The sequence below is a fragment of the Labeo rohita genome, chromosome 22 (genome assembly GCF_022985175.1).
Source record: "Labeo rohita strain BAU-BD-2019 chromosome 22, IGBB_LRoh.1.0, whole genome shotgun sequence".
Taxonomy (NCBI): Eukaryota; Metazoa; Chordata; class Actinopteri; order Cypriniformes; family Cyprinidae; genus Labeo; species Labeo rohita.
This window is the reverse complement of record NC_066890.1, coordinates 25,593,386-25,607,167: the sequence shown is the minus strand read 5'-3', so window position 1 is coordinate 25,607,167 and position 13,782 is coordinate 25,593,386. Positions and strand designations below refer to the sequence as shown.

The window sequence follows — 13,782 nt, the reverse complement described above, 5'->3', positions numbered from 1 at the left end:
ATTCGCTGAGTTAGAAAGAGCTAGAAGATTGATCATTTGGTTTGAGGTTACCTCTGAAGTCATTAGGCCCAAACTCAAGGCATAAAGCACTAATTAGTGCTTGTAAGTCACCCACTTGTTGTATGGCGAGCAGCATTTTGAGCTTCTTGCTGCTTCAGTCCAAAAAGAGGAGATCATCTTAGCGCTGATGGAGGAAAAATTCTGACAAAATGGCGCTCAGAGCCGACTTCTATAGAAGTCAGCTCCACCCCTTTTGGTGAGATAAAGCGCCATTTTTTCAGCCGCTACGTAAACGTGAACAAATCAGGCTTTAGTATTCAGAGTAAACAGGAGTTTCTGTGGAGATAAAATAATGATATAAAGATTTGCATGTGAAGAGTACGCATTGTGCAAGTGTACATAAGACTGTAAGCCTAAATTAAATTTGAATGCGCAAGAGAAGCTTTGTAAAAGTGTAAATCGCGTTTCGCGTTTTTGCAGCATTTTACTGTTACTCGTAAGTGTCATTCATGTATAGTGAAACTGCAGCTTCATGCTTTCGCAAAATAAATACGATCTGCATTCTTCGCGCTACAATAATGCGCTCTCCACGTCATTAAAATAACGTCATTTAGCGAAAAGAACGTGCCAAAAGTGTAATTGCGAAGAAATGGAAGTCGGAAGAATGCAGAACGACATATTTTGTCTTGAATAACAGGTGGCATGGAAATGTCTGTTGGGCACTGCCAGGGCGCCATGGGTTGATGTGGCAAGGTAAGTTCAACAAAGTTTTAAATCGAAAAAGTCTTCAGTTATTATGTAAAATAATTTTGCATGACAAATAAAGAGTTATAGATTCACAAGTTGCGTTGTTTTAGTTTAGGTCGACACTGCAGAACTGAAATACTCTGGCTGCATTTTTGCAAAGAAGTTAGAAGTTGTAAACTTGCTTGTGTTTCACTCATGAAGTCAATCAACACAGTTCGCCAGTAACTACATTGTCAGTGCTGTTGAACAGACAAACACATCCGTGGACATGATCGTTTGGTGGTGTTTTTAAGGGACATGTAAAGTCTTTTGCAATTATTGAGCAACTAATTTTCCATCCCTTCCCTTTATTTGTTCACTGACCCCTTCCATCTTCCTCATGCTGAACAGAATTATCACGTGAATACTCAACAAGCACAGAACATTCCCCTAACAGTCCCAAATTGTTCCTCTGGTTATTTTTTTAAAAAAACACATTCTAGGAACGTTCCATGTAGGTTCTTTTTTATAACCTAAAGAGAACCTTCAAAGAACATTCCATGATTTTTCATAAATAGCCTAAGGAGAGCCAGAACGTTCTCTAAAAAGACCTTTCAAGAACTTTCATAGAACTTCCGAGAACCAATAGTTTCTAATGCTGAAATGTGTGATTTTCATAAACTATATTTTGAAGAATTTCATGTCTGAAAAAAGCTTTATAGAATGCAGAAATTAGAGTCAATGCGCATTATAATGATCAGATAAATCTAGTTTTATAGCTAAAAATTAAAGGTCAAACGTAGTGTGAAACGCATACAAATCAATAAACATCAAATATGAATTAATAAATATTTCTTTATTGCGCACTTTTTTTTTGCTCTGCACGCGCTTTCTCCTGTCTTCCACAAAGCCGCGCACTCAAATTTAAAAATTTACGGTCATTTGGTTTTACTGACTGACTAGCATTCGTTTATTGATCTCTTTATTGAATAATTAATTAATACATATACGAGAGTAAATATTGTGATTAGAGGTTTGAGACGTCTAATTGAAGAGATCAGATGTGAAGTTTCTGCTTTTGATCATCTGAAGAGCTACAAGAAGCAGCGTTAAACCATCTGAGGAACATGATATTGATGCCTAGCTTGAAACAGGTTGCACCTTTTTTTTTTCAGAAAATATAAATATCTAAAATGAATAATTGTATGGCTTAAACTGAAACTCTGTGTCTTTTCCAGTTTGCTTGAGTCTTAACCCAGAGTCCACTAAAACATGGAGAATGAAACACTTTTTTGAGCTTAAATTTATACGTTTGTGAACCTGAACTATATAACCAAAACATTTAAACAATATTCTTAATTATTGCGTAATGGTTTGAGATACTCATGGGTTTTGATTGAAATACAGGCTTGTCGATATATTGAGATCACTTTCGCGCTCAAAGGAATCAATTTGCAAATTGTTCGTTCTAATGAGCTGCCAGACTGTTACTTATTTTTGTGTGAAGGTAATGTTCGTTTTGTAGAAAAGCTGCCCTGTCAGTGTTTCCTTCATGTGTCACTTCCTGTCTCTGCAGAAGTTTTGGACTTCAAGTTGTTTGGAAATGGCTGTACTACCCTTTCCAGATTGATGACTGCAACAGTTGCTTCACTAAGGTCATTGCTGAGGTCTTTCCTCTTTGGCGCTGTGTCGACATGCACCTCAAAGCTCCAGACCAGTAAACTGGCAAATTTCTGTTTTAATTCTTATGTAAGGGTGTCCTTAGTGTATGACTCATGGCTTTTCCATTTTTTGCTAAATAAATAATGACATGCTGTGATACGTCATGTGTTATTTTCCAAAGTTTAAGACATTTTAAAACATTATTGTGTCATGTGACAGGAAGTGCCATGGCCTTGGTGGCAGTGGATCCCAGGAGCACTATTATTGGAGGACTGTCGCTGCATGTGACATCAGAGGGAGTCGAACCGTCCAGGTGTATTGGCAAACAAATCAGCGATGTGTGATCTGTGTGCTTTTCTACCGGTGCTCACTATTTGCTCACCGGCTCCTATGACAACAAAGTCATGATTACTGGTCTTCAAGGTAGGTCGTGCCACAAACGATTGTGTCACAAATCATTATTTCTTATTTTTTAAACTATACTCCAACAACCTGTCATAAAATGTCCACCTTTCATGATTAATCATTTCTTGTAAAATTAATATTTTCTCTTAAATGTGTATATATGGGACAAACGTTTTTCTTTAAAAAAACAACAGGAAAAAATTGTAACACTGTAACACAACAATGTAACACTGTCCGCTTGGGGGCGATGAATACATATTTGAGGTTTTGAATTACGATTATGAATGTAGGTGTGTTTTTCTGCAGGTGTCTTGCAGCATGTAAGAAAACGTTTGGCCTAGGGCAATTTTTTCATCATTTAGTCATCTGTGTGTAACGTTTGGGTGGCTGATGCATTTACTACATTTTAAGATAGTAAGAAAGCTGAATCTGAACTTTATATGCATCATTAATAACAATCGATCAGTATTTGTTTTATCAGTAAGTCTGAGTTTTCTCATAGTTGTCTGTTCCTGTGGAGATTATGAAGGTGCCAAGCTGTCCGTTGCTTGGATTCTGGAGTTTGCATATTTTTTGTAGCCTGTTTGTTATTGCAAAAGCAAAATTTCACCAGGATGAGGATGATGCATGGATCGATCCATTTGACATGCTCAACTACGACCCAACGACAAAGCGCATGAGAAAACCTACAGAGGTAAAAACCTTTTATCAAACCATCTGACAGTTTTTCTTCATTTCAAAAAGTAGTTTGCAGAGACTGGTGTGCATTTTGTTTGTTTTCTTTATTTTACAAAAGTATGTTTCTTTGTTATTTTGAAGATACACAAATACAAATAGACCCTTTTTTGTTTGAACAATGTCTTACTCTTGTCTGACAGATCTTTCCACTTATATAAGGAATCCAAGAGCATCAGTTCTAGCACTGCTAACTTATTTTGCTATCATTAAAATAAATTATACAACATGCAAAAGGTTTCTGACTCTGTAGTACAATATGCAGGTTGTGCCAGTCTGTATGAGCATTACCATGCTGTGGGGTTTTTCCAAACACGTTTTTGCATATGTGAAGGATGTGGTTTTAAGTGGATACTGGGACATGAGAGAGGTACAAACCCTTCTTTACATATTAAATAATAGTTTAGCAACCAGATGTGAACGGTTCCTGCTGAATGAGAGGTATGTGAGCCCACAACGGCACGACGAGGTTCACTTTTAGTTTCATTTTAGATTGTTATGTAGTAGTTTAAGCTTCAGGCAACACACCCATGGACTGTTAACTGAATTTCTGATGCACACACAGGGCACGCAAAATGTGAAACACAACAGGAGTTTCAAAGGTTCGTCTGATTGGTTGGATCGTACAGGATTTCCGGGAGGTGCGTGTCGTGTTCTTTAACGTTTAACCTGGAAACAAAGATGCCATGGTCTCATGGCCTCACTGGTCTGTTATTGTTTGGACAATACCTGTAAACATGACACAGCACAAACAAAACATGATTGGTTGTTTACCTGTCAGTCTTATGGCTTCTTGAGCGGTCCTTGGCCATTCAAAGCAGCCAAGGTCTGGTTACGTGAGACTATATGTTCGGCATTTAAAATAAAGGTTGTTTGTAATGAATATGGCACTAGAATTCATTTTTGTTTTATGTAGACAGATTTGTTCTTGTTGTTTATACTGACATGTTTTTTATTAACTTTTTTGTTTATATTAAATGAAAAGTAATTTTAATTTTGGTCTGTTTTGCTTGACTGTGCCTTCATGAGATTGTATTGTATTCATAAGATACAAAATGGCTCGAGGCATCCTTTTTTTTTTTTTTCTTCTTGATGAACAACTGAAAGTAGTATGGAAGCCTGTTTCCACCACTGAATAAAAAATAAAAAAGGTAATTGCAACATTTGATCTCACAATTTTTTCTCACAATTGCTAGTTTACATCTCGTAATTCTGACTTCTTTCTCAGAATTGCGAGTTTGTGTCTCACAATTCTGACTTTATAGCATGGAACTGCCTGTTCAGAATTGTGAGTTATAAACTTGTCATTCTGAACACATATCAGTCTTTTTTCTCCCCCTCAGAATTGGACTTTTTAAGTCACAATTGCGAGTTTATATATCACAGTTTTAGAAAAAAAGTCACAATTGCGAGATACAAACTCACATTTGCTAGAAAAAGTCAGAGTTGCAAGTTTATTTCTCATAATTCATAAGTCAGAATTGTGAGATATAACCTATAAATTGTATATAGATGATACATAAATTCTGACTTCTTTCTCAGAATTGTGTGTTTGTGTCTCGCAATTCTGACTTTATAACATGGAACTGCATGTTCAGAATTATGAGTTATAAACTTCGAACTCGGGACACCCGAGGTGCAACTGCACCATATGTCAACACACTGCCCACAAGGCTATTGGTGCCATCAAAATACTCACTTTCTTTTAGTCAGCGCAGCAAACTCACCTGACCAACCTGAACCTGTTTTTAAGCTGTGTGCAGATATCTTTGGGATTCCTATTGAAATTTGTAGAACAACAATGTAACTTCACCTTAACTCAGTTAACCCATTTCTTTCGGACAGTTCAGGTCACATTGCGGCAAGTAAACAACTCTCTGCCTCACTGAACTGCCACTATTCTGATATATCAACAAAGCGTTATTCCCTTTTTTTGTTTTATCAAACAAGGCCTTGAAAGCGCTGTCATTTTTGCAGGAAACACAAATCTACATCATATTATAATATATAATATGATATATATATATATAATTATATTTAATGTTTGAGAGAGAATCTGCAAAAAGTTTAGTAGAGCTTTGTTTAGTAGAGCTCACTAACAAAAAAAGATACTGTCATGATATTGGACAATGGAATTACCTTGCAATTGTTGGAAACTCAGAAGCGAAGACCAGGAGACGTTTTGGATATCTTGAAGCAAAAGTTTCTCTTCATTCAGATACTCGCTGCGTGGCGCTGCAGTCATCAAAAAGTCATCTGACTAAGGCAGTGATACATTGTAGTTTATATACATTTAGTAGGTGGGCCTTAGAGATATTGACACAGTACTTTGAGGTGACATCCTTTGATCAGATCAAGAACAGAGGATGCAGGACATTACCCTTCCCCCAACTGTAACACCTCAGCAGACCTATCCAAATAATCATAATGACATCACCAAATGGTTTGAGCACCATAGTTGCGGGAACTAAGACTCTATCAACATCACAAGGATAAGTCACGAGAACTAAAACTTTGCAAACAGATGCCATTATGTTTACATTAAATGCCCATTACAATGTAGATCACCTTTATGGGTATTGTTGAATTGTCACTCACCTGCAATTAAACTATTAATGTTGCCCGTTTCAAAGCAGATCCCGCCTTCTGAATGTTTGCCATAACAAACGCATCTTTCCAATAGGGTCTGGCTGCAGACTTGCACTTGCATTTTCAGACTTGCATTCTCAGACACTTGTATTTCCACAAGTGACGTCACTTGCATTTTTTGTTGTTGTTGTTGTTTTATTATTATTATTATTTTTTTTATTGAATCTCTCTAAATTTTACAACAGTAGCCAGGTGGTGAAGACAAGAAACTAAATTACAAGTAATGAATGAATTAATAATAATTACTAAGATGATGAAGACCAAACACAATATGCTCTTCTTCATTATTAAAACATAATTAATATGTATAGACAAGCAGGCAAACCCAGAATAAATGCAAAATGCAAAGTTTCACATGTTCCCATATAGAATAAATTCTACAGCCCTTTTATATCATTGTCTTTATCCATTAAGCTACATTACGTTGTATTTATAATGATATTCTATGGGAGGAAAATGTTTAATGTGCAATTTAATGCATTGCATTCTGGGCTCGTCTGCTTGCTTGTACAGAGTTGGACCTTTTAATATCACTTAGCCTAATGCATTTCTTGATGAATGATGTAGGTAGCCCCTATGGAAGGATATTCCAGAAAATTTTCAAAAGGAATTGCGAATTGTATTTTTAATTGTGTTTTCCATGTGGACGCATATAAATTGTGACATAATCCATATGTAGTTTCCAATCATCTTGCATAACCATTTACGTTTTCACAAATAAAAGCACAATAGGTCAATATTTACAAACCAAATGCTTAAATTTTTTTTTTTTTTTTTTTCTAATTTAATTAAAAAAAAATTGTTTGTAAGCCGCTTTGGATAAAAGCACCTGCTAAATGATTAAATGTAAATGGGTTCATCAGTAGCTGATGCAGTGTTGTGCAGTGCATTTTATCTTGAATAACATCTGATATGGAAAAAGGCTCATTTGAAACTGCGTAAGCCATCACCATGAGATGTATATCTTTTTTTGTTCTGCACCTTGCTGTGCTTGGGCCAAAGGCAATGGAACACTAATCTGTCTCTGTCAGCTGCTGCTATAGAAGCCTATGTGGAGGATCAGCTTTCTGGCGTTCAACTCTTTTGGTCTTCCATGGTTTCTTGTTCCTTGTGTTGTCCAGTGGAGTGCTGTCCTGAGCAAAGAATTGGCTGTCTTTCTGCAGGCATAACAGAGCATCTCCAGCAGCACAGCTATATGGATTCTGAGATGTTTCACATCCCTGCTCTGCTCAGGAGATGTCCGTTGGTGATGGTACTGGGCAAAATGATCTTCAATAAGCGCTGGAGGCATTTGGTTTAAAAGACCTGAAGCTTACTCTTGATGGTAGTAGTAGTCTTCCAACATTAAGAGCCGTACAAGTGTATGCTTAAGCACATTGCTCTCGAAAATCTTGGTATTTGTATTTAATACGGTGGAACATGATATGGGCTTGACCATAACATATGCTTGGTTTGCTTTGCTAGTCCTACTGTTAACTTATTGCAGCCAGCCACCATCAACTGTAATTTTGCTGCCAAGTGAGACAAGCTACACACTAAAAAATGCTGGGTTAAAAACAACCCAATTTGGGTTATTTTGGCAACCCAGCGCTGGGTAAAAAAGGGACGAACTCAACGCTGGGTTGTTTTGACCCAGCAAGTTGGGTTGAATTATTGACCCAGCATGCTGGGTTGCTTTTTTTATGGTTTAAAATTACTACACTGCTAGGATAAAATTAACCCAAAATTGAGCTAGGCATTAAATCTACAAATCTTGATCATTATAAAATCACTTTAACACACACAGAATGACTATCAAAAGATAAATGTTTATTAAAAACTACAACAAGAGAAAACATTCAACAGTAACATGCATGTGAAAAGAAATACAGAAAAAGTATGGCATTAGCAACTACAAAATTTATAAATGAAGCACTGAACATCTGCTGACTATTTTGTCTGATAAATTCTGTATATTGTATAAAACTACTGTACAAAAACACTACTTTACAATAATTGTACAATTAGTTAATAGTTTCTTTCTTTTTTTTTTTTTAAACACAAACTAAAAATAAAACCACAACATTAACACTGACATTATAACATTTAACACAAGCAAATGTGTGAAGTATTGTGAGCATGTGTATGAATGAATGTGAACTCCATTTCTATTGAACAACACAGAACAAGCATTTGACATTTTGCTTTTACAGACTATACATTTACTGTTTGTTTCATAGTCCATGATCACATACAGAAAATGCATCACTGCCAATTTTCATGATCTCTTTAAGATAATTGATGTAGTCATGAAGTCCCATCAGCTCAGCAAAGGCGTGCAACATCTTTGATATTATCCAGGGTGGCCTCCTCCTTTAAAACCACTGTTGCATCAGTTTGGGGGAAAGATCACTTCTTCTCCTTGTCCAGCATTCATCCCAGTCACTACCTGCTCTTCATCAGTGGCCTAAAAGAGAAAAACATTTAAAAAAGAAAACATTTAGTTCAAATGTAACCATTTTCAAACAGAGGTGCATCCAATTCTGTAAGGATGGGTAACTAGACTGTTTTATAATTTCAACCATATTGTGTGGTTGTTTATTGTCTTTGTCTACCACAGTGCTCCAGAATACTACAGTAGCAGACAACGGTAACATTTATTTTCTAAAACATAATTCCCATCAATCTTAAAAGAATGAAGCACTCTTATGTCTCTGGTCTTTTAACCTCTACATAAAACATTCTTTTACACTTAGTCAAAAAAAAAAAAAAAAAAAAAAAATATGACCTTTACTTGCCTTAAACCGCCTTTCCCTCTCTTATGAACGAGCTGAGAATATCACCTCCTCACACAAGCAGGATTCTGTGTCATTAACTCCAAAGTTGGTTTAGGTTCTGCAATTAAAAACACAGACATCAGTGGTTTAATTAAAATGTGAACAAGTCATCATACTGTTCAAAACGTGAAGCAAACAAACAGGAGACAACAGAAACATGTATTTTCTACAAATAACCTGCATCAATCTCAAAATAATTAAGCGCTCACCTGTGTCTCTGGCTTTCTACATAATGTCTCTGGCTCACCTACATAAAATGTTTTTTGTTCTTAGACACACACACACACACACAAAAAAAAAAAAAAAAAAAAAACTGATAACATGACATTATGACCTTTACTTGCCTTAAACCGCCTTTCCCTCTCTTATGAAGAAGCTGAGAAGATCGCCTCCTCTCACACGCGGCCTTCCGTGCCGTTAACTCCAGAGCTGGTTTGAGTTCTGCAATGAAAAATACACACATCAATTATTTAATTAAAATGTGAACAAGTAATCATACTATTTTTGCATCAAAATATTAAGTAAACAGGCAGAAGACAGTGGAAACATTGATTTTCTACAAATAGCTCGTATCAATCAAAAAAGAATGAATCTATCCTGATTCTGGCTTTGAACATCTACATAAAACATATTTTTACTCTTAGACAAATAAATAAATAAATCAAATAAAAGATAACATTAAATTATTACCTTTACTTGCCTTAAATCACCTTTCCCTCTTTTCTAAAGCTCAGAAAAATTGCCTCCTCACACAAGTAGGTGCCTGTGGTGTTAGCCCCAAAGTTGAGTTCTGCAAAAAACGGACATCAATGGTTTAAATAAAATGTGAACAAGTCACCATACTGTTGTTGTATCAAAATGTGAAGTAAACAGGCAGGAGACAACAGAAACATGCATTTTCTAAAAATAACTCGCATTAATCCTGAAAGAATGAAGCTCTCCTATGTCTCTGGCTTTCAATCTCTAAAAAATGCAACCATTCTTTTACTAATAGTCAAAAAAGGTGATATTATATGGAATTATGACCTCTACTTGCCTTATACCGTCTTTCCCTCTCTTCTGAAGAAGCCGAGTCGATCGCCTCCTCTCACACGCGGTCTTCTGTGCCGTAAACTCCCGGCGCGGGCACAATGAAGACTCAAACAATATATGAAGAGGAATAAACTCAAAGAACATGAAGATAATGCAGTTTGATTATTTCATTTTATTGGTCATACAAAACAGCAGTTTAACATCACTGTTTTATTAGCAGAGGCCCACCTGTTGTGTCTTCCGTTGTTGCCACATACATTTAACATGTAATAATACACACACACACACACATTTATTATCTTTGTGGGGACTCTCCTGTATTTTCTATCCCCTTACCCTAACCCTACCCTAAACCTAACCCTTACAGAAAACTTTCTGCATTTTTACTTTCTCAAAAAAAGTAGTTCTGTATGATTTATAAGCTTTTGTACCCATGGGGACCTCAAGCCAGTCCCCACAATGTCAAAAATTTCAGGTTTTACTATCCTTGTGGGGACATTTGGTCCCCACAATGTAGCAAAAACAAGTACACACACACACACACACACACACACACACACACACACACAAGGGCAGTCTTATTTTAACTACTTCACATCTCCTTATACAATTGCTCATTAGTGACATAATGAACGCAATGTTGTAATCAAACATTACAACTAATCAAATAAGACAAAACTCGTAGCTCAGCTACTCACCAACGCAGCGACAAACAAGTGGAAATAAAATCGCGTTGATAAATAAAATGACGCGTTGGCGTCATTAACCAATGATATAATTTGTGGGCTGGGCGACACATGTAGCCCTGCCCCACATGCAGCTCCACCCCGTTCTGCAGGCTGTTTACTGTTGCCCTTTTGCATTATTGATGTACTATTCAATATTGTACAGCCACTTCGTCACAACTGTATTGTTAAAAGCGGTATATAAATAAAGGTGACTTGACTTGAATATTCAAGTATCTGTCATAGCACAAGAATGTGGTTAATGCAGGATCTTCCTGTTCTGAATCCAGAAGACAAAAGGTATTAACTGCTTCATTGATTACTGCTGATGAGTAATAGTAGGGTAATACCTCTTTAGTTCTTCTTTATTTCAAAAGTTGTACTTGGTTTTCTATATGATGGAGATTTCATTGCTATACCATATTTCTTGTAAGATACATTGAAGAATCTGTGGCGTTTTTGGTTACACTTTATTTTGATAGTCCACTTTAGACATTCTACTAACTGTAAGTAACTTTGCAACTACATTTCAACTAACTTTTAGAGCAGACTTTTAGGTTAGGGTTTAGGGTTAGTAGAATAAGTTGACATATAGTTGCAAAGTTTAGATGAGTGTTAGAAGATATTTAGCAGACAGTCTACTAATACTCTAATGACTAGTTGACATGCAGTTGCAAAGCTACTTAGTGTTAGTAGAATGTCTAAAGTGGACTACCAAAATTACTGTAGAGTTACTGTATGTCTTGATTCTCAGCCTTTATCATCTCAGAACACACGTTATCCTCACCAGGGGCCTCATTTATTCCTTGTCATCCAAGATGTTCATGTCTTTCTTTCTTCAGTCATAAAGAAATTAATATATATATATATATATATATATATATATGTCAGTGTAGTTTAGATTCTTGATTAACAATTGTTCCATCATCTGATTTTACAGGGAAATCATTCATCTGTTTAAAGTCAGCTTTTAGATTTTTCATGTCTCTAGGTTTGGTGGCTGTCTCAGCGGCAGTTCAGCTATGTTGACATAGTATTCAGGGTTTTTTTTTTACTAATAATTATTGCTTTTTGTCTTCATAGATGGCAAACCGGGTTGGTGATACCAAACTCACTCTTTATGAAGAGATCTTTAAACATTGATATAACAAACCTATTCTCTCCAGTTTTCAACTTTCTTACCATGAGAATCAGCTTAGCCATAAGGAGGTTGTGGTCACTCCCAATGTATGCGTTTCATATTACTGGTACATTGCAAGGTTCTAGTACTAGACATGATGGGAAACAACTAACTGAACGACGCAAAGCTTCATGCTCATTGATTTAATCAACCGTGATGTATTGTTCTCCTCTCTGTTTGATTTTGTAACTTTCATATAATGTTTCATATTATGTTTTAATGAGTACACATTACACTTATTACACACATTACACATGACTGCACATTCACTCCTCCCCTCAATGCAGCCGCCTACTTGCATCTACTTTCAAAGCGAGGCACATCTCAAACAAGCCTATTATCAGCTAGGCAGTTGGCAGGGCATCAGGGTTAACGTGCCAAGGTAAGTTGGACAAAGATTTTACCTAAATATATCTAAAATTGTTTTGCACGACAAATAAATTGGTATAAATTTACAAGCTGCATTTTTAATAAAATACATGATACAAAAATGCTCTGTATTTTTTTTTACAAAGGGACAATTAACAGCTCAGTATGTCTACACTGTCCTGTTGATAGTTTTTATTCAAAAATAGTTTTTCCTAAATTGTGTATATATAGACTCAGAAAATCCATTTTTATTAACAGCAGCTTAACTAAATGTCTCATTCCTTCCTCTCAGTGAGGTTTGAGTAACCATTTCAACATTTAGAATATTTGAAGTTACAATCTGGCAGTAAATGACAACTTTCTTTCAACGTGTAAAAGAAAATGTTTAACCATCAGTGTATGACTGTAATGTACGTTAAATAGATGATCTAGATAATATAGTAAACAAAGTGTCTAGGAAAGCTGAACCTGAACTTTATATGATCATTTATATCAGTTTTACCAGTAAGTCTGAGTTTTCTTGTTGTCTGTTTCAGTGGAGATTATGAAGATGCCAAGCTGTTGTTTGTTTAGATGCTGGAGTTTCCTTGTTTTTTGTTGTCTGTTTGTTATTACAAATGCAAATATCAATCAGGATGATGATGAATGGGTTGATCCATATGACATGCTCAACTATGACCCAACATCAAAGCGCATGAGAAAAAAAGCAATGGTAAGACACAGTTAAATCATTTGAGTTTATTACTGTTAGACATTTTTGTAATTTATAGAGTTAACTGTATATCACTCAGTATAATACTGCAAATTCCCTTCACAGTGAATAAATAATTCCCTTTGTTAGCTTATTAAAATCACCAAATTAAAATTACTTAAATGAGCAAGGCATATCTTCTATTAACACTAAATTAAAGAAGTCAACTTCCAAAACAAAGAATCACATTGACAGGGGTTTGTCACAGCAGTCTACTAGAAAAAGACCCAAATGCAGAATGACCAGGGGATTGACATTTATTGACAAAATAAAGCATAGACAGGGTGGTGATAATCGAGGATAAATCTAGACAGTAGGACAGGGCAGTCAACAGGGGAACAAGACGACAACAGAAATGGACCCAGGCAAGGTCGGGCTGTAGAGCCAGGGAGATGGAGCAGCACCAGTCAGTCAGTGACAACAGGAGATCAGGCAGCAGCTTGAAGTACCAGAGCCTTGATAATGCTGCAACTGAAGAGACAGTCTGACAATGTCCACTCTTTAAAACAGTGAGCAGAGAGGAACAGGATAAAGGACAAAGACAAACAAGACACATGACAAGGGAGAACACAAGAAAAGCCAAAAAAAGAACAGGCTGAGCACAAAGACTGGTTTAAATAAATAAATGAAATAAAAGAATTGTAAAGCGGACTTGTGGGAAGCGTGTAAGATCCAAGTGTGAGCTTTATTATACAGATCGTAGTCAGACAGGCAGGGTCAATCTCCAAACAG

General features: G+C 36.1%; 1 protein-coding gene and 1 long non-coding RNA gene across 3 annotated transcripts in view; both read left to right on the top strand.

Annotated features, from left to right (window-relative positions):
• The window catches only part of LOC127153668 (chloride channel CLIC-like protein 1), a 62,736-nt gene that overhangs the window by 8,731 nt on the left and 40,223 nt on the right, over positions 1–13,782 (top strand). The window lies entirely within an intron of this gene.
• On the top strand, positions 2,324–3,403 carry LOC127153671 (uncharacterized). The gene is made up of 3 exons (XR_007825313.1): positions 2,324–2,381; positions 2,608–2,811; positions 3,296–3,403. It is a non-coding gene; the product is annotated as an uncharacterized LOC127153671 (long non-coding RNA).